We start from the raw sequence: 25,864 nt of genomic DNA, 5'->3' as shown, positions 1-25,864 counted from the left end.
CTACATGCATGCCCCAAATGGTCTAATTGTTACTCTACTCCTCAAGGTATCAAATAGTTGATTTTCATAAACAATAGAAAACTATAATGGAGTTCTCTGCCTGAGTTCCTTGGAAGTAGGTGAGTCTTGGATGTACTCAGCAGCCAGCTGTGCTGCAGGCTGATGTGCTGCCGCATTTTACTGACCGGCTCCCACATTAAGACTTAGAGAACCTGGCTTGACTTGAGTAACTGTCCCTCTGGCACGTTAGCAGTTGCCTTCTCCACCCCAAGGGTTTAGGGACCTTTGACAGAGTCTGTTATAAACAAATTTGATCATATACAAGTTACGATTTCTCATTCTTATAATATCCACAAAACCACAGAATTTAAAGGTGAAAGTGCTCGGCCTTAGGAGGACGAGATGCTCCTAAAAGAAGGTGGGCAACTAAGTGCAGTTATGCGGTGCAGCTCGGGTCTGGCAGTGCATGCCCCAGGGTAACTGGTTCACATGCTGACTGAGCGTGTGCAGAAATATCCTTTACACCAAGTGGGAAATTATAATCGCCAAATTGGCAATTACTTCATTCGCATATATATCATTCATCCCTAAGTTTCCATCATTGCATGCATCACTTCTGACCTGGGGGCTCTTTGCACTTCTTGGGTATAACAATACGCACTTCTGAGCACAGTCTGAAAGGATGTCCGGACAGAGAGAACCACCCTAAACCAAGCGGAGGATGCTCAGCAGTCACTGAGCTGCTGCTGTGCAAGGAACCGGCTGCGCAGACAGTTAATGATCTGTTGGGAGTTCTTTCAGCCTCAGAACCATTTGATGTATCGCCTTTGAAGTGATGTAGCCTATGCATGATCTAAAAGGTAAAATCCCCCAGGGCTTTTCCTCTGAGGAGCCCAACACTCCTGCCTGGCGCACACTGCACAGGAGCATAGCTTCTTTACAACTTTGGACAGACCCAGCAAACCAAACTGTTTCGAACCACAGGCATGCGGTGCTATTTGCAACAACTTCAAGGCTTGGCCCAACCTACGTTCCTTGCCTCTTCTATTGCTACTCGTTAAAGAATTTTGTGATCCGTGATGCATCAAGATTTGTTAATTCAATTGTTTGCTCAAATGTTTATGAGCATCTATTATAGAGCATTCTTGCTGACAGGTAGGAGAATTTAAAGGAGAAACAAGATAGTCATTGTCTGGCTTTCTCTAAGCTAAATATCTGCAGGGAAAAATTTCAATGATAATTGCTGAGTGCTGTGATAAAATATGAAGGGTCTATAAGAGCAAGTAGCAAGAACACCTGACTTAGTCAAGGAGGACAAGATAACGTGTTTAATTGACTTGGTTTGGCATCATTAATGAAGAAGATGACATTTAGGGTAGTGCCTGAAGGATGATTTGAACTGGGTTCAGTGAAAGGGTGACAATGCAGGGCTTGGAGACCAAGACAGCTGAGGAGGAGGAGGATAGGAGAGGGACAGAGGCTGAAGGGATTAAGGCTTTTGAGAAACCGAAATACGGTCAAGACAGCTGTCAAAGGTATATTCCCAGGGCAGTTAGAGAGTAGGGCTGGAGGTCTTCTAAGCCAAGTGAAAGAATTTGAAATGTGTCTTTTTTGCAGTTCTTAAGGTTACATGCTCACATGAATGTGCCTACTAAATAAGAGTACATTTTCTTTTAACAGCATGCAATTTATACATTTCTGAACACTAAATTAACATAGGTGGAGACACCTGGCATACAGAAGACACCTGATAAATGTTTACCTATTCTGACACTGAATGACTTTGCCAAATAAATGTTATAACTTCACCCATTTGCAATGATTTTGCAATACACATACGTGAGAGTTTCTTTACAGATCCTCTTGGAAAATAGTATTTTATCTCTGCAAACAGTTCTTTACCTTTGGCAAAAGTTTAATTTCTAAAAACTGAAAACACTGAAATAGATGAATGCTATTTGCAATGCACTGGATTATAATTATAAGCACATTGAATGAGAGCACTATAAATAAAAATAACTCATCAGGTTGCATTTATAACCTGAGGAATTCAGGTTAATTAAGCCAAGAAATTAAGTTGTATAAAATTAGAAATGCAGTTCTATACTTCAGATCTAGCAGTGATTTTTCAAAGAACTGACTGATCTCATTTTTGAAACAGCCTGGTTCAGTCAAGTTGTAGCCAATGCCTAATGTGTTTTCTTACCTCAAACTAACTCTTCCATTAGCAAATTCACAATTTAAATTTTCAAGAAATTCATACAGCTAAATATAAATAGATACATGAGAGATGATAGATGGATAGCTTGAAAGAGATCTTAAATATATAATCATTACTTTGTGGCAAAGAGTTTGAGAGGAGTGATTCATTAAAAACATCTGGGGTGGGCCACGGTGGCTCAGCAGGCAGAGTTCTGGCCTGCCATGCCGAAGACCCTGGTTCAATTTGATGCCTGCCCATGCAAAAAAAAGAGTCTGATAATATTATTTTTATTATGAAATCATCTTCATAGTTACAAACATAGAAGCTCTCTCTGGTAAATCATTCATGCTGTTTTAACTTTAAAAATTTTATGGTTAAGCAATTATAAGCTGTGAAATGCATATGGAATTCTTATGTATACATGTAGAACACAATCCAATGGAGATTTTTTATAGAAATATTTTTAAAATAATGAAAATAATTATAATGCCTGAGAAAACTGTAAAATTCTTCATAGTATTCTAGCTATTCTATGAAATATTTGCTTACAGATTTAATGTGTACAATATCAATCTGGTATTTTGTATGTATGCAGATGCATTAATTTTAGCCTCTTCTCAATACATCTTAAAGAATGCATGTATGTTTTTTTGTTTCATAATTTATAGGTAGATTTTAAAACTTCTGAAAACAATAGCAGTATATATAAAAATTCTATATACATGCATGTAGCTAACTAATTCTACAGCTCCTTCCTGTTGGTAAAGGAGAAGGTTCGTACTTCTTCCTTCACACTCCTGCCAATTAAAGGATAGCCCTGTCCACATGCGAGACAAGGAGAGCTAGGAAAGGAAGCAGTGCTTTCCATTCAGCTACCCTCTCCTGATAATTGCGCCCTCCCCTTGTTCCCCCAGAAATTAAATTCTTCCCCTGGTTGCTGGCTTGCCCTTATATCACATGCCATCCTCTGTTGGTGCATTGAATCCTATTCACCCTTTTGTAAATAGTCCCTTTAGTAACTTCTTCTCAATTACCCCATTTGAGTGCGTCCTCTGTCCCAGATAAGAAACTGGTATCAGAAATAACCCTGGGAAATAAAGTTTCAAATGGGATTCTCAAAATGAGTTGCTTATATGTTTCTGAGTACACAGAAAACCATTTGCTGTGGAAAAATGGAATAGTTTTAAGCTGAAGAATGAGGTGGCATCTTGAGTATTCAAATTGTCCCTGGTGATGATATGGGATGATATGGGTGGAAGTGAGGTGGCCATAGCCATGGTGGAAATGGCAATTATAATGGTAATGGCATTTATAAGTAACCATTATAATGAAACTTGGGCCAACTGGCTGCATATGATGGCCCTAGAGAAGGTACGTGGATAAAAAGATAAATTGAAAATGAGGACTGTCCAACTTGGAAAACAAGTGAGAAATCAGAATGTCTTGATTACAGCTTTGAAGGCGCTCCTCATCTCCTAGAGTCCAGGTTAGAAATGGCTGCGGACCAAGTCACAATATGCTTTTAGGCATTGAAGAACTGTAGTCACCTGCCATCATTCCAGAGCTATAAACTGGTCTATCTAGCCAGCACCATTTTGTCTCATACAACAATGTAAAGGGAGTTCAATAGACTGACTCCATGTAAATCACTGAACTTACGGCACGCTCCAGTCTTGGGAGTCAGCTGGGAGACAGCACCTTACAAGATCAGCACTGTCCAGCAGAATATGCTATATGGCTTAAACCCGATGCCAATATGAATCTTTGGGTAAAATACAAAGAGGCACGAGTAGGACTGCCACCCTTCAATGTTATATCAAATAACACACTACTTGCTTTTTCACCTGATAACTCTATAAGCGAAAGGGTTAGACAGCCTAGAGCCAAAGGGAATACAGTCATGGGTTGATAGGGTTGAATGGTGAGACAGGTGCCTGGCCATTTATGGCCCCTCATGTGGCTGAGCCAATAGCAAGAGAAGGGGACCAAGGAGAATGAGTTGATTACAAAGGGAAAACTGACTCTCTGCCACACAGTGTGGGAGACAGAGTACAAACAGAACTAGATGTCCAATCCAGAAGATTCAATGGGATACCTCTTATCACAACCTGGGCTGGTAGTCCTGGTCAAGGAAAACCTGAGGGAACTATGAAGAACAGGACTACCAAAGATTCAGGGATTTCATTTTTTTTCCCCTAGGAATGAAAGTTGAGCTCACCCTTCAGGAACAAAAATACTATTCAGTCAAGGCGGTGGTGGATGGCAGAACGTGGGAAGGGTGGCAGGGGAGGAAAATTCGGATGGTGGACTCTGGCTTTGCTACGTAAATAGAGACTGTACCAATCATGGTTTTGTTTGTTTGTTTTGTTTTGTTAATTGCCCTCCTTCCCCTTTTTTTGTCCCTGCTACCTTATAAGCTCAGCCATGACGAAGCTAGCATTTTAGATTTACAGATGGGAAGATGAGCTATTTGGCGTATCTCTAAGATGACACATCCTCTAATGGAATTTGTGAATCACTTTGTTGGATGTACAAATTTTCCACCCATATAAAAGACAAGAGATATGCTAAGAAAAGTGGATGGAGGGCAGACCATGGGGGGTCAGCAGGCAGAGTTCTTGCCTGCCATGCCAGAGGCCCGGATTCAATTCCCAGTGCCTGCCTATGCAAAAAAAAAAAAAGAAGTGGATGGAGCATATTATATATTTTCTATCAATCTCTACAATAGTGACCTTTAGCAGGAGATCAGAGGCATGATGAAAAGAGATTGGAGTTTTATTCTGTTTTTTTTCCTTCTAGGTCACCTTCAGTTGACCCTCTACCAAAGGTAACACATAGCTACTGTCTCTGGATATCCACATGTGTGGGAGCAGTAATAGCTCTCTGACTTTTGCTATGTCTGTGGCACTGCATTATTCTTTGGTGGCTTCCCTAAACCCTTCCTACTCTTTAAAAATATTCCCTTCATCAACTTTCCTCTATTTCCCCGTTTGTTTAATTGGAAATGTTAGCCAAATGTAAAAGCATGAAATAGTTATATGCCTTAAACACTTCATTATAAGTTAAAAATACAAAAGAGTTTTCAACCTTTTAGACTAGGTTTACTACTTTTTCTTTCCCATTAGCTTTCTTGCATAAACTTTACCCACAATACATTATTTAATTTTTCTGGTTTTAAGGTAGAATGAGAATATAAAAACACTTGTAAAAATTATCTAAATACAGAATTCTAGATTTTATTATTTTCTCTACTCTTCTGTATGTTTGGAACAATGGTCAAAAATTTCTAAGTGACTTCCCATATCAAGTTTCCCCAATGCATTCAATTTGGTTTCCATAGACACAACTCTAATTTTGTACAAGTCTCTTTTTGATTGGCATGATACATAACTAAAATAAAAAAACAATGAGATGTCCAAGGGGTCTAAAAAGATTCAGGGACAATCTTTCAGGTCCACAATAAGCATTCATCTGGTCAGAGGAAGAGTATAGGGTGAAGTCTTAAAAGGCACAGAGGGAATCATTGAGGAATGGTGAGTGAGCCTAAGAGAATCCAGCATATCAGGAATTTCATCCATGGAGGGAGGGAGATGCCTGGAGGGAGCGTGGAGGGTATTAGCTGAAGGGTCAGAATATAAGAACTGGGTGCAGGAGGAGCTGAGCTGGAAGTAGGAGGCAAGGTCAGAAATGTTGGAGGTTTCTTATTAAATAAAAGCATATTTCATATCCTTAACGCATTTACATTGACAAATTATTTTCTCTGATATTTTAGCTTGCTTATTCCCTGTGGACAGTTGGAGGAGTGTTTATTTCTCAGGGAGTATAGTTTTGGGGGATGAAAATCAGAAATTAAACAGCCCTGCCTGGGAATTCAGCCTTTGCCATTGATGTATTATGATTCCTCTGTGCGGCATCATATGTACCTTAACTGTAAATGTGAACAGAAAAAAATTGCAGCTCAGAGAAGTTCCATGTAAGGTGTGCTACACAAAATTACCCTTTGGTAATTCTAAATAAATAGAACTTTCCTTATTTCTTTCCACACAGGTATATTATCTCTAAGATACATTCTAAAGTGGTTTAAGACTGAGAAGCCATGCCCTGCCATATTTTCACAGCATCTGTGTCAATTGCTGGCTCTTGTAGCTTTATTCTTAAAGTGGGCCACTTTCTAACAAGTTCTCTACAACAGAGGGAAAATATTTTGATTCACAGCTCATTTTATAGGCTTTGTGATCACCTGACTGATTTTATTTCACCCTGCTTTGGTCACATTGAGTGCTTATACAGTTGAATATTCTTTGAAGCCACGCGATTTGAAAGTTTCAATTGAGCCCCCTGGAGTTGTGCAGTGGAGCAGCCTCATTGTGAGCTAATTCTCTTCAGCAAGACATCTTCCTGTAGGGAGTCAGAGAGCTAACCTAGATGTCCCATAACGCACCCATACCAATGCAGCTCTGTCTCCAAAGGCATGAGGAAGGGGGCGTCATCTCCAGATACCCTAGTCAATGCTCCTTCTCACTGCTGAACTGAGTAAGAGTTGATTGGACGCGTACTCATACTTACACACGCACATGCCCGCACGCACACATGTTATTTGGCTTCGTTATGCACTAATCCTAGATGTACTTTAAGGGTTATTAAATCAGTAGGAAGTTCAAGGCCAAGGAGGATAAGAGGATACAGCTGCTTTATTATTCTCACCTTTTCCTCTGTAACTCATGTGCTCAGATCTTATGTACAAAGCGATTTTTGTGTTTGATAGTTAATAAAAACTCACGATTTTACAAGAAAGGACTGGGAACAAATGTTAGGACAGTAAAAGAAGAAAATGAAACCAACAGAAGTGGTCTATTTCCACTTCACCTACTTTTTGTCTCGCATAGTAGATAGGAGAGAAATCTATATTTACATTAAATTTTGGAGAGTTTAATATGTTCTTACCTAAATACATTTTCAGCAGAACATTTTCAAAATTCTTTTATAAACATCTCTCTATGAAAATTTTCCTGAGAACAGAAGATGCTATTTTTTTTTTACTAAATCTGCAAGCTCCGTAAGAGGTCAGAGATGCATTGACTCTCTGAGGAAGACGTCTCCTTGATCCCTCATCAGTTCAGGGAATGAATAAATGAATGAATGAATGAATATTGAATTTAATTATCCTGATGATAATCATAAAACTCATCATCAACTACTTTATGCTTAGGAAACACAAAATATATTTATTGGACCTGAAAAATTGTCCACCATTATCTCATTAATGCATACTTTTATGCTTTGTTATTACTAGTTAGTCACCTTTGCACAGCGATAGTCTCATATTTGGTTTACTGCACATATATAATTTTGTTTACAGACTTCCAAAGAAAGAGAGAGTGAACGAGGTCACACATCCATTCTCTGAGAGTGTTTGATAAATCTTTGAGCTATTATAAGGTAATATTATAAAATATTACTGGGGTGAGATATATTAACCCAAACTCGGGCTGTGTCAGTTGTCACTCAGCTAGATATCAGATTTCAACAAAAGTGTATTGTATGTCAACTTCTGTGCTATTAGAAAAGGGTGAGTGATTTTCAAAGTTTAGTTTTATTGCTGAAAAAAAGAAAATGGCATGCTTCATGTAAAATGTTGCAGTTCAGAAAGTTAGGGTAAAGTAACCCAACAATTTTAGTAAATGGATTTGTGTCTTGGGCTAATTCATAAAGGTATGTAGCAATGTGGATTGCATTTTAAATCTTTTTTTTTTTTTTGCATGGGCAGGCATGGGGAATGGAACCTGAGTATCCGGCATGGCAGGGGAGAACTCTGCCACTGAGCCACCATCACCCGCCCTGCATTTTAAAAGTAGACAAAAAAGATCAGAGACAAATGGGCAATCTTCCTCATTATTAAGCCTCATTACTACGACAAGGTAATTAGGCAATTACCGAAAAATTCTATTGGGGTTCATTTTCAAGGGACCTCACATATTTTACCAATTGAAAATACCATTAGCAGCGTGAAAGAGAAGGGGTAGTCAACGTTGATTGTAATCAGAAGATTAAATTTCACCTTCACAGTTCTTCTTTTACTTAACTGTGACCCATGCAAGTCGCTTTCTCAGGCAGCAATGAAAAAAGCCCATTCGGCTAATGCAGGGATAAGAGCTGATTTTGGTTTTTTTTTAAAGGAAAAATGCCTTGGTGCCTTAGTTATTCCAACAACTGTCTCAAATGCCGTATCAATTTCCCCCTGCCGAGACATTTGCCCAGAGCGCATACATCTCAAACTAAAGTTACATTCACTTATTCCGTGTCCATTGCAGACCTGAACAGGGATCAGGAGGCAGGCAAAGCTGAGAACATTTCATTTTCAAGAAGGAACAGAATATGAAGTACTGTCATTAGCATGACTCAGAGAAGATTTGTTTCCTGTTTAGTACAGAGGTTTACAATTGCTGAATTGAGTGGGCTTCCCCAACTTTTTTCCTAGTGACTTCAGGGGTGCTGTCTTACCATAAACTGTGTTTGCTTAGTATCATCAAGTGGCCTTTTTAGGATTTCCACTTTGAGCCGGATAATCGCATTATTTTGTGTCTATGAACCTTATAAAATTATGAGTATATCCTATAAAAGGAGACAGACCTTATAGGAAAAGAGATAGCAAGGAAAAGATTGATTGGACAAAAATTGTACAGTGACTACGTACATTGTGACTTGAGTCTCTTCATTAAATATCATCATGGAATAATTTGTTCTTATTGAAGAAATAAGGGAATGCACTGATAAAAGAATAATGGTAGGATGAGAGAGGGAATGTTATTTAGGTCTCATCTGTATACGCATACAGAAGTCTGCTACACACGAGGGGGCTGCAAAGCTCCATAAGAGAATCAGGTACAAAATAACCCAAAGAATTTTCTGACTTTTTTTTCTACTTACCAAAAATGACTGATTGTTTAATTTCAGTGAAGCAGCCACTCTTAAAGTTTGTATTCTTCTTTTGTAAAGAGGTACAGCAATAGAACATAACTCACCAAACCAATTGGAATGGATCAAAATTGCACAAATATTTGTTGAAAATGAAAAAGTATTATATCGGAGTGAATAATAGAAAAGCTGAATAACCTCACGCAGTTATTTTCGCAGGTTTTAGTGCAGGTATAAGGGTAATGGGCTTCCTTTTATTTGGGTAAAAACGAAACAATAAAAATCTTTGGGATTTTATGTAAGGAAGGATATTTCCCTTTTAACTGTATAAAAATTCTTTTTTATACATGAATTGTATAAATTCACGTAAAAAAAAACTTTGTGGTTTAAAAATGCTTAATAGTAAAACTCAAATACAGGAAATTCCAAAAAATTTAAATAAAAACCAGCCCCAAATCTCAGTATTCAGATAATACTTTTTTTCAGAAATACATACATGCAATTCTATAGTACATTTGTATAGAAGCTATCATGTGAATTCACTACAAGTAATGACTTGCAACTAACTTTTTTTCACTTAATATTATACAATGGCCTTATTTTTAAATTAGTAGTAATAGATCTATCTCCCATTTTTAATTGCTAGGGTGAAATCCTTAGGATTTCACAATCCTAACTATTGTCCTTTAATGGGACATTTAGATGAGTCCAATATGTTACCACCAAGACAAATGTTATAATACACTTCTTTACACATGCTCACATTATATATGCATTTTAAATTTTGAAAAATTTCCAAATCAGCCACTTGTATGAGAGTATTTCTTTCCCCATATTATTTATCACTGAGTATCTTCAATTACTTTAATCTTTGCAAATTTGATCGACAAAATACTCTCATGGTTTTCATCTACATGTACAGATGGGGACACTGATGATCCTTTCAGATAGTTTTAGGGAATCCCTAACCAAATCTTCTATTGGTTTACTGCAACTTTTCCCTATTTTTAATATATTATAGATGATTTGTGGAGCGCATGTTACCCTATGAAGGAAGGTACTAATAATATCCCTACTTTACTGAGGAGGAGACTAGAAGGCAAAGAGGTTAAACATGGCCTCAGGTCCACCCAGTGGTAGGTATTGGACGCTGGACCCCAACCCAGGATTTTTACTTACCAAAGCCATTTCCATCACATCAAGAGTCAGTCTGCCAATCCAGACAACTGGGATCTTTTTGGATCACAATTCTGTTTAGTTTTGTGGGGCTTTTTCCTTATGAAATTGATGATAGTATCAGTTTTCTGTGTGGAATAACAGATTATCACAAATTTAGTGAACTATGCCCACTAATTATCCAAGATTTTTTGTAAGCCTAAAGACCAGGCACCTTAAGGGGGCTCTCTACCTCAGGATCTCACCAGGCTAAAATCTAGTTGTCGGCCAGGGTTCTGGTCTCATCAGAAGCTCAAATGGGGAAAGATCTGTTTCCACTCACTTTCAATTTTAGTGGCATCATTCATCTACTTGCAGTTGTAGGACTGAGGTCTCTGGATTTTCCTGCAATTGGAGAAGGGTCATATCAGCTAATAGATTCTACCCAAGTTCCATGTTTTATAACCCTCTCCAGAGGCTCTCTCACAATATGGCAGTTTACTTCTTCAATACCAGTGGTAGAGAGAAAGCCTTTTATCTCAGGGAGTGCTCAGTGTCTCTTTTAAAAGCTTTTACCTGATTGAGTCAGACCCATCCAGGAACATTTCTACTTAATTAATCAAAATAAACTGATTTGGGACTTTAATTATATACGCAACAAGCCCTTTGTCTTTGCCATATTTATTGCCTAGGAGCAAGCCACAAGTCCTGCCACTCTCAAGGGAAAGAGTACACAAAGTGTGAACATCCTAGAGTCTGTCCACCATAGAAAGGATTTTGTGTTTGTCTTTAACTCCAAAACCTGTACATTTTCCACTAACTTTTGACAGTCTTTACTGCGGAACTTTAAGAGACACAGGAGACTGTGTTCTGCTGAGGGCTTTGAGGGAAGAACAGAAAAAAAGCAAGAGCAAAGGAGGGTTGATTTTTCCCAGCTACTCAGGAACTGTAGGCTGAGAGAGGATTATGGGAAGATGACAGAGTAGGAAGTTACGGGAATTCGTCCCTCCACCAAAACAACTACAGAACTGACAGGAACTACCTAAATCAACTATTGCAAAACTCCAGAGTCTGGTGGAACATTGTGCAACATCAAGCGAGACGAAGGAGAAAGAGGCTGGTAAGCTGCACAAAATGCAATGAGTATCCACTCTCTGTAGCAGCTACCATCCGCCCATCCGCCAGCCTCCTGTCAGGGTGAGACATAAAGTCCTAGTCCTCCAACTTAGGAGGTGTGTGGTCTGGTCATTCTGTGTTGGTTTTCACTGTGGACAAGATTTGAAGGCAGTCATAATTCCCTGCCCCCTTGGGCAAAGGTAACAGAGGAGTCACAGACAGTACTTTCCTCAAATCTATGGGAAACAGTTAAAGGAGGGCATTAACTGGTCAACTGCTAAATCAAGAAAATACAGCTTCAAAAGACACAGAAGGAGAATGACATCATCAACATGCAACAAAGATAGCTACTGAAAATAATCTCCACAGAGATCCAACAATAAAAAAGAAATTCTGAATTGTTTAGAACTCTGGAGGAAGATATAGACTGGGGAAGGACCCTACAAATGCTAAATTAAAGAAAGAGAAAAATATCAGATAGGAAATTTCCATCTCAGAGTGGTAGATCCTCTCCCCTCCCCCTCACTCAGTCTCACACAGTATGGGCACAACTAACAGGAGATGGGATCCCTCCCGTCAGGGAGACAGAATATAAATTCTCCCACAGCAGTGAGACAGACCCCCACCATTTGGAGACCTGGAGGACAGGGGACAACATTTCAAGGCCCAGGTGAGGGAGGGATAAAGAGTCTGAGAAAACATGCACAAAGACTGTTTCCAGCCCTGGGTCTGAAAGTCCTTCCCCTACCCTGACAGAAATATTCCTGGGTAGCCTGATTCTTGCTTTGGAGACTAGCTGAGAACTGTAACAGCTGGTGGGGTCCTCTGCCACAAATAAAGCGGGGGACACAACTCACATTGAGACAGGTTATGCCTGGCAAAGTGAGGGCACAAGAACCCTACAGTTCCGGCCCTACCCAGTCAGGAGGAATCTGGGCTCAGAGGTAAACATTTTAGGATGAGTAAGTTACCAAAAAGAGCCATCTGCTTAGGCGTCTAGAAAATGCAAGGGAATATTACAGGGCTTTTCAGAAACTCTCCAGAACCTATCACAGTTCCACTGCAGATGGTCTAAACCCCTTGCACAGGAATCTGGCCCTGATTTGGCAAAGAAATACAGACAACCTACTATTAAAGCAGTGCCCCAAAACAAACCCAGGTCTTGCAGCCAGGCAAAAAACAGCACCACTGGGAGCCAACAGATTTCTTTTACCCAAAAACAGAGACCTTGCTGTGATATCCAGAGCTTACTCCAATGTGACAACTGGCTGGCAAGAGAGATGAACAGATAGAGAACAAAGCCAACCAATAACTAAGCACTAGGCAAATGAGAAAATGGCCTCCAGAATAAACTAGGCATGAAAAATCAGATGCCTCAACAACAACAAAAAATATCATGACTCATTCCAGGAAACATGAAGATTCATGGCCCAACCAGAGCAACAAACTAACACCTCACCTGAGATACAAGGGTTGGAACAACTAAATAAAGATGTTCAAACAAATCTTCTAAATCAAATTAAGTTGAAGGAAAATATGGCAAAAGAGATGAAGGATATAAAAAAGGTGCAGGGTGTCCATACAGAAGAACTCAAAAGCTTAAAAAAAAAAAAAACTTCCTTTTAAGCTTTTAATGGCAGAATTTATGGGACTGAAAGGAACAATAGAAGAGAGGAAAAATATAATGGGGCATACCAAAGCAGATGTGAAGAGGCAGAAAAAAGGATTAGTGAACTAGAAGACAGCACATCTGAAATTCTACACACAAAAGAACAGATAGGGAAAAGAATGGAAAAATTTGAGCAGGGTCTCAGCAAACTGAATGACAACATGACACTGATGAATATACATATTATGGGTGTTCCAGAAGAAAAAGAGAAGGGAAAAGGGGCAGAAAGAATAATAGAAGAAATAATCACCGAAAATTTCTCAACTCTTATGAAATACATAAAATTACAGGTCCAAGAAGCATAGTATACCCCAAACAGAATAGATTAAAATAGCTCTACTCCAACAAATTTACTAATCAGACTGTCAAATATCAAAGACAAACAAAGAATTCTGAAGGTGGTGAGAGAAAGTGATCCATCATATACAGGGAAATCTTGATAAGACTATGAATGGATTTCTCAGCAGAAAGCAGAGGTAAGAAGTTAGTAGTATGCTATATTTAAGACAATGAAAGAGAAAAATTGCCAGTCCAGAATTCTGTATCTGACAAAATGTCCTTCAAAAATGAGGTGCAGAGCAAGCCTCAGTGGTTCAACAGGCATAGTTCTCACCTGCCATGCCAGAGACCCAGGTTCAATTCCTAGTGCCTGCTTATGCAAAAAAAAAAGTCATAGAAGCTCCTGGTGCCCTTTCTAGCCACTCCCGCACCTCAATGTAGAATAGCACCAGCTTATGCTCATACTGTAGGACCCTGGCCTTGTTCCAGTGGGAGTAGTGTAACCCTTGTGCACATACTGGTATACACACATCAGTGCCAATCTCTCTGGTAGAAATCTGAGAAAATGATATATGTCTCAGACTTGTCCTACCAGAGTTTGTCCTGAGAGCAAAGAAGTGGCTTGCAGCTGGGACAGTGTGAAAAATAATTAAGATAAAGTTCCTGATGCAGAGGATTACCTTCTATAAGTCACTCAAGAGAACACAAAGGAGGGGCTGAAAGTCTATTTCAAAGGGAGTAGAGGGGGCATTCCCTTGAACACCCACAAACTGTAAAGAAAAAAATACCTAAGTCCTCTAGCAAGTACAGGCTCAGGAAAAGAAACAGGCTCCATGGCCTCAGGCAGGCTCAGATCAGAGAGGACCCTGCACTTCACATTTCCCTTGGGCAAGTTTGGATCATCAGTCAAAGCAGAGCCAATTTACCAAGACTATGAAAGACGTTTTTTGCTTTCGTTTGTTTATATTGATTAGCCCCCAGCATTCAAAAAACATCTGCCCTATCAATAGCTAAACTTAAGCAGCTCAGGGACTAAATCCCAGAGTTAACACTTAAAAACATTGAAATGTACAGTGTACAAGAAAAGTCTACCAGGCAAACAAAGAAACAGGAAATAAGGGGCCATTCAAAGAAACAAGATAATAACCCATAAACCATCAATGAAGAGGACCAGATTTTGGACTTATTGTCCAGAGACTTTTAAAAAATGATCCTCAATATCTCAAAGCAATAAAGGAAAACACAGAGAAAGAACTAAAGGATATGAGAAAAACAATGAATGGACACTATGGGGATATCCTTGAGTATCTCAATAGGAACCAAACAGAAATACTGAAACTGAAGAACATAAAAATTTAAATAAGAAATTCTCTATATGATTTCAATAGCAGATTGGGGGTGGAAGAAAATAGAGTCAATGATCTTGAAGGCAAGACATTTGAAATGATTCAGGCTGAATCAAAATACATACAAAAGAAAATAGAATTTAAAAAAGAATGCACAAAGCTTAAAAGACCTGTGTGATCCCATCAAACATACCAATATATACATTATGGGAGTTTCAGAAGGAGAAGAAAGAGAAAGGGGCATAAAGAACATTCATAGAAATACTGGTATAAAACTTCCCAACTTCAATGACAGAAATGAATATGTGCATTCAAGAAACTCAAGAAATTCCAAATAGGATAAACTCAAAGAACCCCATGGCCAGACACACAGTAATGAAACTCTCCACTACCAAGGACAAGGACAGAGTTCTGAAATCTGCAGGAGAAAAGCAACAAGTTATGTACAAAGGAATCCCAATAAGATTAAGTTTTGATTTCTCATCAGATATCACGGAGGCATGAAGGCTGTGGTATAAATTATTTAAAAAGTGATGAAAGAAAATGATTGCCAACTATGAATTTTTTATCCAGCAAGACTTTCAATGATGAGGAAGAGACTAAGACATTCCCAGATAGGCAAAGGCTGAAGGAGTTCATTACCAGTAGACCTGCCCTACTAACAAATCTAAAGAGAGTTTTTCAAATTGAAAGGAAAGGGCATTAGACAGTGGATAGATGTAACATAAAGAAATAAAGACCTGTGGGAAAGGTAAACATATAGATAATTGTATATGCCAGTATTAGGCACCGTATTTTGGCAAAGAAGCCTCTTTGACTTCTTGCAGGCCACAAAAAAAAAAAATGCATAAAATAAAAATAAAACCTATGGTTTTGAACATACTGTCCATAAAGATATAACATGTAAGAAGTACCAAAAAAAGATGAGAGTATAGGAGTAGTGTACATGTATGATATTAAAGATAAATTTGAATAAACTCAAATAAGATTGCTATAGATTTAGAATGTTAAAATTGAACCCCATGGTAAACACAAAGAAAATACATGAAAAATATATTCAAAAAGAAACGAGAAGAGAAGCAAAATGGTACAATACAAAAACAAATAACTATGGAAGTAGGTATTAGTGGAAGAATTTAGGGTTAAAAACCTTGTAAGTTTTTATAAAAGACAAAACATCAAAATGACCAAAGAACATCCTGGATTATCAGTAAATACTTTCAATGTAAGTGGATTAAGCTCTCCAGTCAAAAAGTGTATATTGGCAGGATGGATAAAAAAAAGTATGACCCAACTAAATACTGTTTACGAAACACTCAACTTGAATTCAAAGACATAAACAGCTTGAAAGTGAAAGTATGGAAAAAATATACACCATGCAAGTAGTAATCAAAAGAGAACTGAGTTAACTATTCTAATATCATTATAAAATAGACTTAAATTGAAAACCATTACAAGGGACAAAGAAAGTCATTATATACTAATAAAGGGGTCAATTCAACAAGAAGACAAAACAATTATAAATTTGAATGTACCTAACAGCAGAGCCCCAGAATATATGAAACAAATCTTGGCAGATTTGAAGGGAGAAACAAACAGTTCTGCATTAATAGTAGGAGATTTCAATACACCGCTTTCAAAAATGGATAGAACACCTAGACAGAAGATCAATAAGGAAATAGAATTGAATTATATCCTAACCAGCTAGACCTTACAAACATATAAAGAATACTTCACCCAACAGCCAGAATGCACATTCTTCCCAAGTGCACATGGATCATTCTCCAGGATACATCATATATTAAGCCACAAAACAAGTCTCAATAAATTAAAAGATATTAAGATCATGTAATGTATCACCTCCAACCACAGTGGAATGAAGCTAGAACTCAATAACAAAGGGAGTAATGGAAAATTCACAAAAAGGTGGAAATTAAACAACGTACTCTTAAACAACCAATGGGTCAAAGAGGAAATCACAAGAAAAACTAGGAAATATCTTGAAATGAATGAAAAAGAAAATACAAAATACCAAAACTTATGGTATGCAGCAAAGGCAGTGATGAAAGGGAAATTGATAGCCCTAAATAGTTATATTTAACAAGAAGATCTCAAATTAGAAACCACCATCAAAAAGATCTCAAATTAGAAACCACCCTCAAAACTGGAGCATCCAGAAAAAAGAAAAGCAAACTGAACCCAAAGTGATCAGAAGGAAGGAAATAACAAAGATTAGAATGGAGATAAATGAAATAGATAATAAAACCACAATAGAGAGAATCAACAAAACCAAAAGTTGGTTCTTTGAAAAGATCAATAAAATATATAAACCTTTAGTTAGACTAACAAAGAAAAAAAAGAGAACACAAATAACTAAAATCAGAAACAAAAAGGGGGACATTTCTATCTACATCTCAGAAATAAAATAAGATAAGAGAATACTATGAATAACTGTATACCAACAGTTTCGATAACTGAGATGAGCTGGACAAATTCGTCAAAACACACAAACTACCTATACTGACTCAAGAAGAAACAGAAGATCTCAACAAACCAATAACTACCAAAGAGATTGAATCAGTAAACAAAAACTCCCAACAAGGAAAAGCCCAGAACCAAATATTTTCACAGGGAAATTTTACCAAATATTCCAAGAAGAAGTAATCCAATCCTACTCAGATTCTTCAAAAGAACTGAAGAAAAGGAAACAGCACTCCCTAACTTATTCTATGAGGCCAACATCATCCTAGACCAAAGCCAGATAAAGATACTACAAGAAAAGAAAATTACAGACCAATATCCCTTATGGGTATAGATGCAAAATTTCTCAAAAAAAAAAAAAAATGCTAGCAAACTCAATTCAACAACACATGAAAAGGATTGTACACCATAATCAAGTGGGATTTATTTCAGGTATGCAAGGCTGGATCAGTATTAGAAAATCAATTAAGGGAATACACCACACTTACAGAAAAAAGGGGGGGGGGACACATAATCATCTTAATTGCCACAGGAAGGAATCTGACAAAATCCAACCCCCCATCTTCAGAAAAACATTTAGAAAACTAGGAATAGAAGGAAACTTTCTCAACGTGATAAAGGGTATATATGAAAAACCCACAACTAACATCAAACTCAGTGGTGAAAGACTGAACACTTTCCCTCTAGGATCTGGAACAAGACATAGATCCTCACTGTCACCACTGTTTATTCTGGAATTGTTCTGGAAGTTCTAGCCCAAGCGATTAGGCAAGAAAAGAAACAGAAGACATTCAAATCCTTTGAGACTGCTCCGAGTCCCTGCAGTCGCATTGTGGGGAAGTAGAGAGCGTTCTCCAAGGGTCTTCACAGCCACTAAGGGCATCTACTCTTGGGTCCCCTTTGTCTGAAGGACCCTTGGGCCTTCTCTAGATTCTGTCTCCCCTCATGTCACCGCCCTACAAATTCCTGCCCCCACATTATTCTGAGGTTACTCAATTCGATGGTAGATTTAAAGGGAACAGTAAGGTTTTAAAGTTAGAGATGAAGGACGTATTTACATAACAAAATGTATACCGCTTGACTCTAAACATAAAGTCTCCTCAGGCTTCCCTTCACATCTCATTCCCTTTACCTACAGTTCACACAGACGTCTAACTGCATCCTGCTAATTAGTGGAAACTTTTATTATCTTCAATGTTTGCAGGATTCCACTTATGCAGAACTTCAAAGCTGTGCCATACAATATAGTACACACCATACACTCCACACTCCCACACCTACCATGACCAATACACCACATTTCAAATGCCATGCCACATCTTAGAACACACCATCTATATACATTTACCATTACACCAAATTACATGCCACCCCGGCATCCCATCCTTCAGCAGACACACACACAATACACCCTTGTCATCCTAACACTACATTGCACCACAGTGCACAACACAAATTATATATCACAAACCACTATATAACCCACACCTACTATCCCCAACAGACCACATTTCATCAACCGCACAACACACCACTCAATATATTGCCACTTTCACTACATCCATAACATCCCATACCAAACACGCAAATGCAAATTGTTTGGATGCTGTGCATTTGGGGCTTGTTCAATCTTAAGTATAAACAGGAAATGTTTAGAATCCATGGAAGTTACATTTCCCCACTGCTTCATGGTCATAGGCTACTGACTCAAAGGAATATTATTATGGACTTCCAGGAAAGAGAATTGTGCCCATATCAAAAAAACAAAACAAAAAACACCCGTTATGTAGGTAAATCAGGAAACAGGGATGGGAGAAGGTAGAGCTGAGTACTGATAATTTGTGGGTGATCCAAAGTGCTCTTTACCGTCATGTGTTGGTTTATCTCCTGACACTCTTCTCTGTCCAACTAGCATTTGTCACGAAATGTAGTAAATACTAGTTTGCTTATCTTGTTCCTTTAGCCTGCTGCATAATGGCAGAAATTACCTTTTTGGTTTCTGTTTGCTCAGAACTTTTCCCAGTACCTGGCACACAGTAGGCATTTCAATAACTTTTTCTTGACCCAGTGCTCTGAACAGGGAGAGGAAGTTGGTACTACAGAAGTTATAAAAGCATAATTCCCACATCTATCTATTCTGAGGAAGTCTATAAGATTATGTAATATTGTTAAGGCAATTTTTAAACACTTGTTCCTTCATTCATTTTAATCCACTTTCAAATTACATTGGAAACCTGAGTTGTCCAATTTCAACGAGAGTTGGGTAATAGATTTCAAATTAAATAAAAGATTTCCCTGTGATTTCAAAGTAGAGGAAGTTTCTAATCAATTATGCATATAGTTCACTTGGCTTGTCCTTCAGAGCACAGAATTTTTAATGGTGTTTTAAGTTGGGAAAACCATAAACAGTATATCTACCACATGCTATCGTTTCTTTAATTACAGTCCTATTTGGTTTCTTAATGAAGTAAAAACAAAATCCAATATATAAATGGTATGACATTTAGGAATATCTAATTCATGCTCTTATCCTGTGATTGATTTTCTTTGATGAAGAATTAAAGTGGGTTAAGGCCTTTAAATCTAAATATATTCTAAGCCCCTCAACATATCAGTCTCCAAATAACGGTATTTTATTTTTTTCCTAAGCCTTTCAAGTACAACATTTTACAGCTCCTTTGAGGGTATCTGTCTGAGCACAGGTATCTTCAGGAAAATATAATCAATGTAATTTATCACTTGAAATTTGAAAAAGACCAGTCCAAACTGCATGTTAACTCTGAAGACAGCAACACTGCTTCTTTTTAATCATAAAAATATTTTTCACCTCATCCTTATGTCATAACCTAGCTAATGGGGAATAAAAGGATAAATCTTATAAACAAAAATATCTTTGGTAAATCCTAAGAAATATACATTGTGTAGTGTATTCTCATATGTGATTACTCAAACCAGTTTTATTTGAATACTCATATATGGGAATATATGTTTGAAATAGTAAATAAATTTTATAACATGTACACCAAAATCAAATTTTGGCAATATTTTAATATACATACAGAAGGTGAGGTAAACACCTCCTGTTTTAGTAAAGTTAATTTTTCAAAATTTCCTTGGGCATGGTGAGGAAAATTAAAATTAATATATGTTTTTCATCCTCAATATATTATATGTCAATCAATATATCTAATATTTGATAATCTTATCCTAAACAGCAATTAATGTTTTCATCCAGCTATTTTAATGAATTCAATAGTTTTTTTAACCACATGGAAATCGCTGTGCTAGAATTGAGAGGAGTTAGATACTGGAAGAAATGGTCTCAATTTATGTCCGGTGGAAGAGGAAAAAAAAAAAAAAGACATACTTTAGTTATAGATGCTGTGGTAGGTAGACTTTGAAGAAAACCCCAATAATCTGCACCCTTATATAAACCCTTCTTATTGAATATGGACGAGACCAGTAATTGTGATGGCATATGACTCTTGTCATTAGTTGTATACATGATACAGTTGATTTTTTAATACATTTTTATGTGTTTTTGAAATCTCTTCACACACCATACAATCCATCCAAAGTATACAATCAGTAGTTCACAATATCATCACATAGTTGTGTAGTCATCACCGTGATCATTTTTAGAACATTTGCATTACTCCAGAAAATGAAATTAAAAGAAAAAAGAAAACCCCAAACAACCCATGCACATTACCCCTCTCTCTTATTGATCACTAGTACTGCAATCTACCCAATTTTAAGACTTACAATAAAGGCAGGTGAACTAAGACAGTGTAGTATCGAGGGATACATATAGATACATATAGATATAGATATACATATAGATATAAATATAGACATAGATATAAATGTAATGGTGGAACAAAAGAAAATATCCAGAAGTAGACTCATAAAAACACAAATAATTATCTATATATTTTCTGTAACATAGTTATAGAACCATTATCAAAGATAAGGGCTACTGGATTACAGTTCAGTAACTTTTGGGTATATCCTTACAGCTATTCTAAAGCGCTAGACTCTAAAAAGAAATATCTTTTTAATGAGTCAGTAGTCACCATCATTTGTTAAAAGTCACCGTCATTTGTTAAATCATAATTTCTCAATCACATTTCCTCTGTCTCCTTTGATCTTTCTCCCAATATCTGGCTTCTTCATGCTGGAAAGGGGTGTCAACCTTCTGGAGTAGAGGAATGAACGTGGTTGTTGTTCTTGGAGAGACTAGTTGACTTTTTAAAATGTTCCTCAGTGAACTTGACCGAATCAGATGAGTCCGAACATGGCATGGAACTTTTCCTGGAGAAAGGGATCCAAACTGTGAGAGGGATTCTGCTTGAGAGAGATTCTCCACTGCTGGCTTTGAAGAGGAGAGTGCCGCATGGCAAGGGATGTGGGTGACTTTCACAGGCTGATAGTGGCCTCCTGCTTTCAGCCAGAAGGAATCATGGACCTCAGTCCTACAACTGCAAGGAACTGAGTTCTGCCAGCCTGAATGAATGTAGAAGGAGATTCTTCCCCATAGCCTCCAGATGAGAACTCAGCCTTGGTGACACCTTGATTTCAGCCTTTGAGACCCTGAACAGAGAACCTAGTCACACCATGGTTTGATTCTGACCCACAGAACCCATGAGATGATAAATGGTTTAAGCCTCTAAGTTTGTGGAAACTTGCTGCACAGCATTAGAAATCTAATACAGATGCTAATACAAATAGTACACATGGAGCAGGCTTATATCCAGGCACTCTCTTCTTGATAAACTCTATGGTATTATTATGAGAATTCCATTTTACAGTTACATGTCCACTTTTATTCATTCATTTACCAGCTATTTATTGATTCCTAAGTACCAGAAATTGGGAGTACAACATTTAAAATCTTTATATTCAATAATCTCATTAATCACCAAAAAATAAATGGCAGGTCCCTGGTATCTGAATAAGAATTTCTTGTATCAATCCCTTCACTTCTGTCAATGCCAAAATGGAAGATTGGACTTAGACTAGGCCCTTACCTTATCTTGCCTGGGCTATGATGAAACTGCCATATTAGTCTCCCTAATTTTTAATTCATTTCTCTTCTTTCACAATGCTGCCAAGACGTCCCTCATAAAGATGAGATCTTTTCACTTACTGGCTCAATATTCTTAAAAATAACCCTTTCCCTACAGTATGATGTTTCAAATCCAGGCCATGAGCCCCAGAGACTTATGATGAGGCCTCAGAAACTCTTCAGTCTCGTGAGTCTGCTCCTCACCTCCTTTTACAGTCCAGGAGGCACCTGTAAGTCCATGCTACACTCATGTGCTGTCATCAGACACTTGATCTCATCCACTTTCTACATAGCATGGATTCTATTTCCAGTATCCTCTTTCATTGAGATTTTGCAGTTAATTGGCTTGCATTTGTGCAGCATATTCTCTTGGGATTAAAAAATGTATGTCAACTATATGTGGAGTTATAACTCCCCTTTTTTCCCGAATATTTGAATTTTTTATTGCTTTCATGATCAGTCACCTTCAACTTTCATCTATTTCCTTGGTCTTTCCAAAGTGCCAGGTTTTGCTTTTGTTGATCATCTCTATTTTTGTTTTGCATTTATATTTTCTTCTATTCATTGATTCTTTTTTCAGTCTTTCTCAGGTACACTCTATATACTTTCTAGCTTCTTGAATCAAACTCTTCACTCATTTATTTTCCTTCAGTAAGCATTTATTGAACACTTTGTGTCATGCACCATCCTATACACTTTAAACACAGTTAATTCATTTTATCTCTATAATATTATGAAAGAACTGTGATTACTTCATTTTGCAGAAATTTGACACATTGCGCATTGACTAAAATACTCCATTTCTCTGAATGTTACTGAAACTGATCTTGGAGACTTCATGATCCTTTCTTCCAACACCAACATCTTTCCTGATTATTACAATAAATGCACTGGAAATTAAATTTCCCTGGAAGTCTGATTTTAGTTATACACCTAGGTTTTCAAACATAGTACCTACATTTGTAATTTCTTCTTTAATCTATTATAGGCAAGGATGCACTTTCTAGCTTCCCAAATATGTCTTTGATGGTTTGTTTTGAATATCTTCAATTTCAATTTTTAATTTAATTGCTTGGGTCTGGAGGTAATAGAATATGTGATATTGAGTCTTTGAAATGTATTGAGAATTTGTTTTTCAACTAATATTTGGCAAGCTCTGTGAATGTTTCCTGTTTGCTTGAAAAGATGTCTTGCTAATTGTGTTGTTCAAATCAACATCCTTAATTTTATGATTCCTCTATCTTAATCTATATAAGAAAAAATTTCCCTATGTCTCTGATTCATCAAGTAATTTTAGACTTCTAACACTATCTGATAAATTTATTTTTAGTGTATATCAGCTACACATATTTTTCTTGAAGCTGTGGAATTTTAATCAGAAAAGTTCTTTAGGAAATAAGTCTTTAATTTCCTCTTTAGTTTTCTCCTTTTTGTATTCAACCTTCCCTCATGAGTCAATGCCAGACTCTGATCCTCTGATATAATGGGAAATGTCCAATCCTATCCTCAAGTCAATGGAGGGTTTGGACAAGGTTTTGACTACTGACCTTTCTCTTCTCTGCTTCCCCCAAGCAATGGAGATTTACAATTTTAAACTAACCATAAACTAACCATAGATAGTTGTCATTGTAGTGAAATCCCACCCTTTTTCTCACAGTGTCTCTGGTTCTGGCTCACCCACAGGCATGGGGTGTTTTGTTTTCCTCTACTCAACAAGAATAGAAATTGTGGCTACCTTCCCCACTTCTTAATCCTAAATCAACAGGCACACGGCTTTAGTCACAACTTGCAATCATATTCATTTGTTCTGATAAAACTAAGCTATTTTTATCTTTTACCTAGGATCTAATTTATTATGATCATTAGGTTAAATAAATCTTTTATCAATTCTTGTTTTTTTGGAATGTGGGGCTAGTTCATACCATGTGCTTAAACTACCACCTAATCTTCAAGTCCTATTATAGTAGCAATAGCCTATTGTATTTCATTGTAATTATTTTACATGTATTATATAATTCGATAATCACAAAACCATGTTATAAATGATGATGTTACTTTCATTTTACAGAAAAGCAAAATTAGAGGTTCGATACATTGTCAAATTTATATTCTTAAAAAAGATGGGAAAGGATCTGTATTATTGGAGCCAAATATAGTAATATGGTATTTTCCTACAACATTTTATTAAAGAATAACTCTACTTAATTATAAAATATGCTTGGGAAAGTGTATTTGTCTTGGCAGTCTGAAAGCTGAGACACTGAGTATCATGGAACTTGTGTCAGGGACTTTTAGCAAAAAGTGTAAATTAGTATACTTCATAGGTTTTGATATTTTATATTTATTCAATCTTAAAGGTTTAGGAATATTATCCTGAATTAATTCTTCCCCTAAAATGATGCCCTTATCACCATGTCTTTAATAGTTAATTTTTTTTAGGAGAAATCAGAGAATTGTTGGAGTCAATAGTGAATGTAAATTTTCTTTTCAAATTAGCATCCCACCCATTTGAGAAGAGAAATAAAAAATCGGTAGTCACTGAGAAAAGAAGTCAGCAGATGCCATGTCCCACTTCAGATCATCTCTACAAAAGGAAGAGAACTAGCTAAAACAGTATGGTGTAGTAAGCAAAGGAAAATTAAAAGCCACAGGCAATGTTACCAGAATTTTAAAGCATAGGATTGGGGTTTTTCAGAGTTGGGCCAATTTCTCAGACACAGGTTTATTAGGACTAAGGGTCACAAATGTGAGGAATGTTGTTGGCACGTCAGGAGTTAAAGAAGGGGCCCCAAGTGCAGGAGTTTAGAGGGAACCAATTGCCACTTTCTGCCCTCTGAGGTTGGGTGATGAAGCTAGTTCTAGGAATGCTTAAAAAACCGGCACATGGATGGGAAAGCAAGCAAACCGGAAGAAGCAAGTCTCTTCTCTGTCTTTGACTTTCCAATTCCTTCTAGTGTCCCAGTTAATAACAGAGCCAAATAGGAAGACACAGGCAAAGGAGAAATATATCTGCATAATCCCACCCCCAGCTTCACAAATAGGTTACCAAAGGTTCAGATTTGAGAGAAGATAGCTTAATTTTGGTGCAGCTATGGTACAGATTATTACATAACGAAAAATTAAGAAGCTAAAGAAAATGTATTTATAAAAATAAGATTTGAAAATATATACTGTGTATTAATAAACCTCTATCAACCACTATGCAATTGGTAAATAACTGCATAATTACAAAAATGTTTATTTCTGATAAATTACTACAGAATATGAATAATTAATTCATAGTCTATATATTTTTAAAAGGATACACAAATATAATATCACCTCTGTCATATTTTTAAACATCATTTGATGTTTTATGTGGTGTGGTTTTCAAAAAAAACTAATATTAGGTATAGAGATATTAAAAGGCATCTAATACATATATATATGCATATTTCCAACAATGAACAAAATTCTTACAAAATCAGATTGAGACTTGAATGCATTATTTCACTCTAGTTAAAATCCTCTTTAATGATGTAAATTAATCCTAACCACTCCAACTGTAGTATATGAAAGTAAGCTCCTAATAGACTGACACTCCCACAGTAAATGATGTTGAACTCCGGGCAAAATACACAAATAACAACTTG

At 37.0% G+C, this 25,864-nt stretch overlaps 1 long non-coding RNA gene across 4 annotated transcripts in view; it reads right to left on the bottom strand.

The window, feature by feature from the left end:
• LOC143660370 (uncharacterized) overlaps window positions 1–25,864 on the bottom strand; it is a 270,434-nt gene that overhangs the window by 98,503 nt on the left and 146,067 nt on the right. For 2 of the 4 annotated variants that reach the window (XR_013163989.1, XR_013163988.1), the window contains exon 2: window positions 10,298–10,422. The exons of the other annotated variants lie outside the window; for them this stretch is intronic. This is a non-coding gene — a long non-coding RNA (uncharacterized LOC143660370). The remainder of the gene's footprint in view (window positions 1–10,297; window positions 10,423–25,864) is intronic. 4 annotated transcript variants of the gene reach the window in all.

The sequence above is a fragment of the Tamandua tetradactyla genome, chromosome 16 (genome assembly GCF_023851605.1).
Source record: "Tamandua tetradactyla isolate mTamTet1 chromosome 16, mTamTet1.pri, whole genome shotgun sequence".
In the NCBI taxonomy this organism is placed as follows: domain Eukaryota; kingdom Metazoa; phylum Chordata; class Mammalia; order Pilosa; family Myrmecophagidae; genus Tamandua; species Tamandua tetradactyla.
Note: the sequence above shows the minus strand (reverse complement) of the source record. Positions and strands in the feature narration are given on the sequence as shown.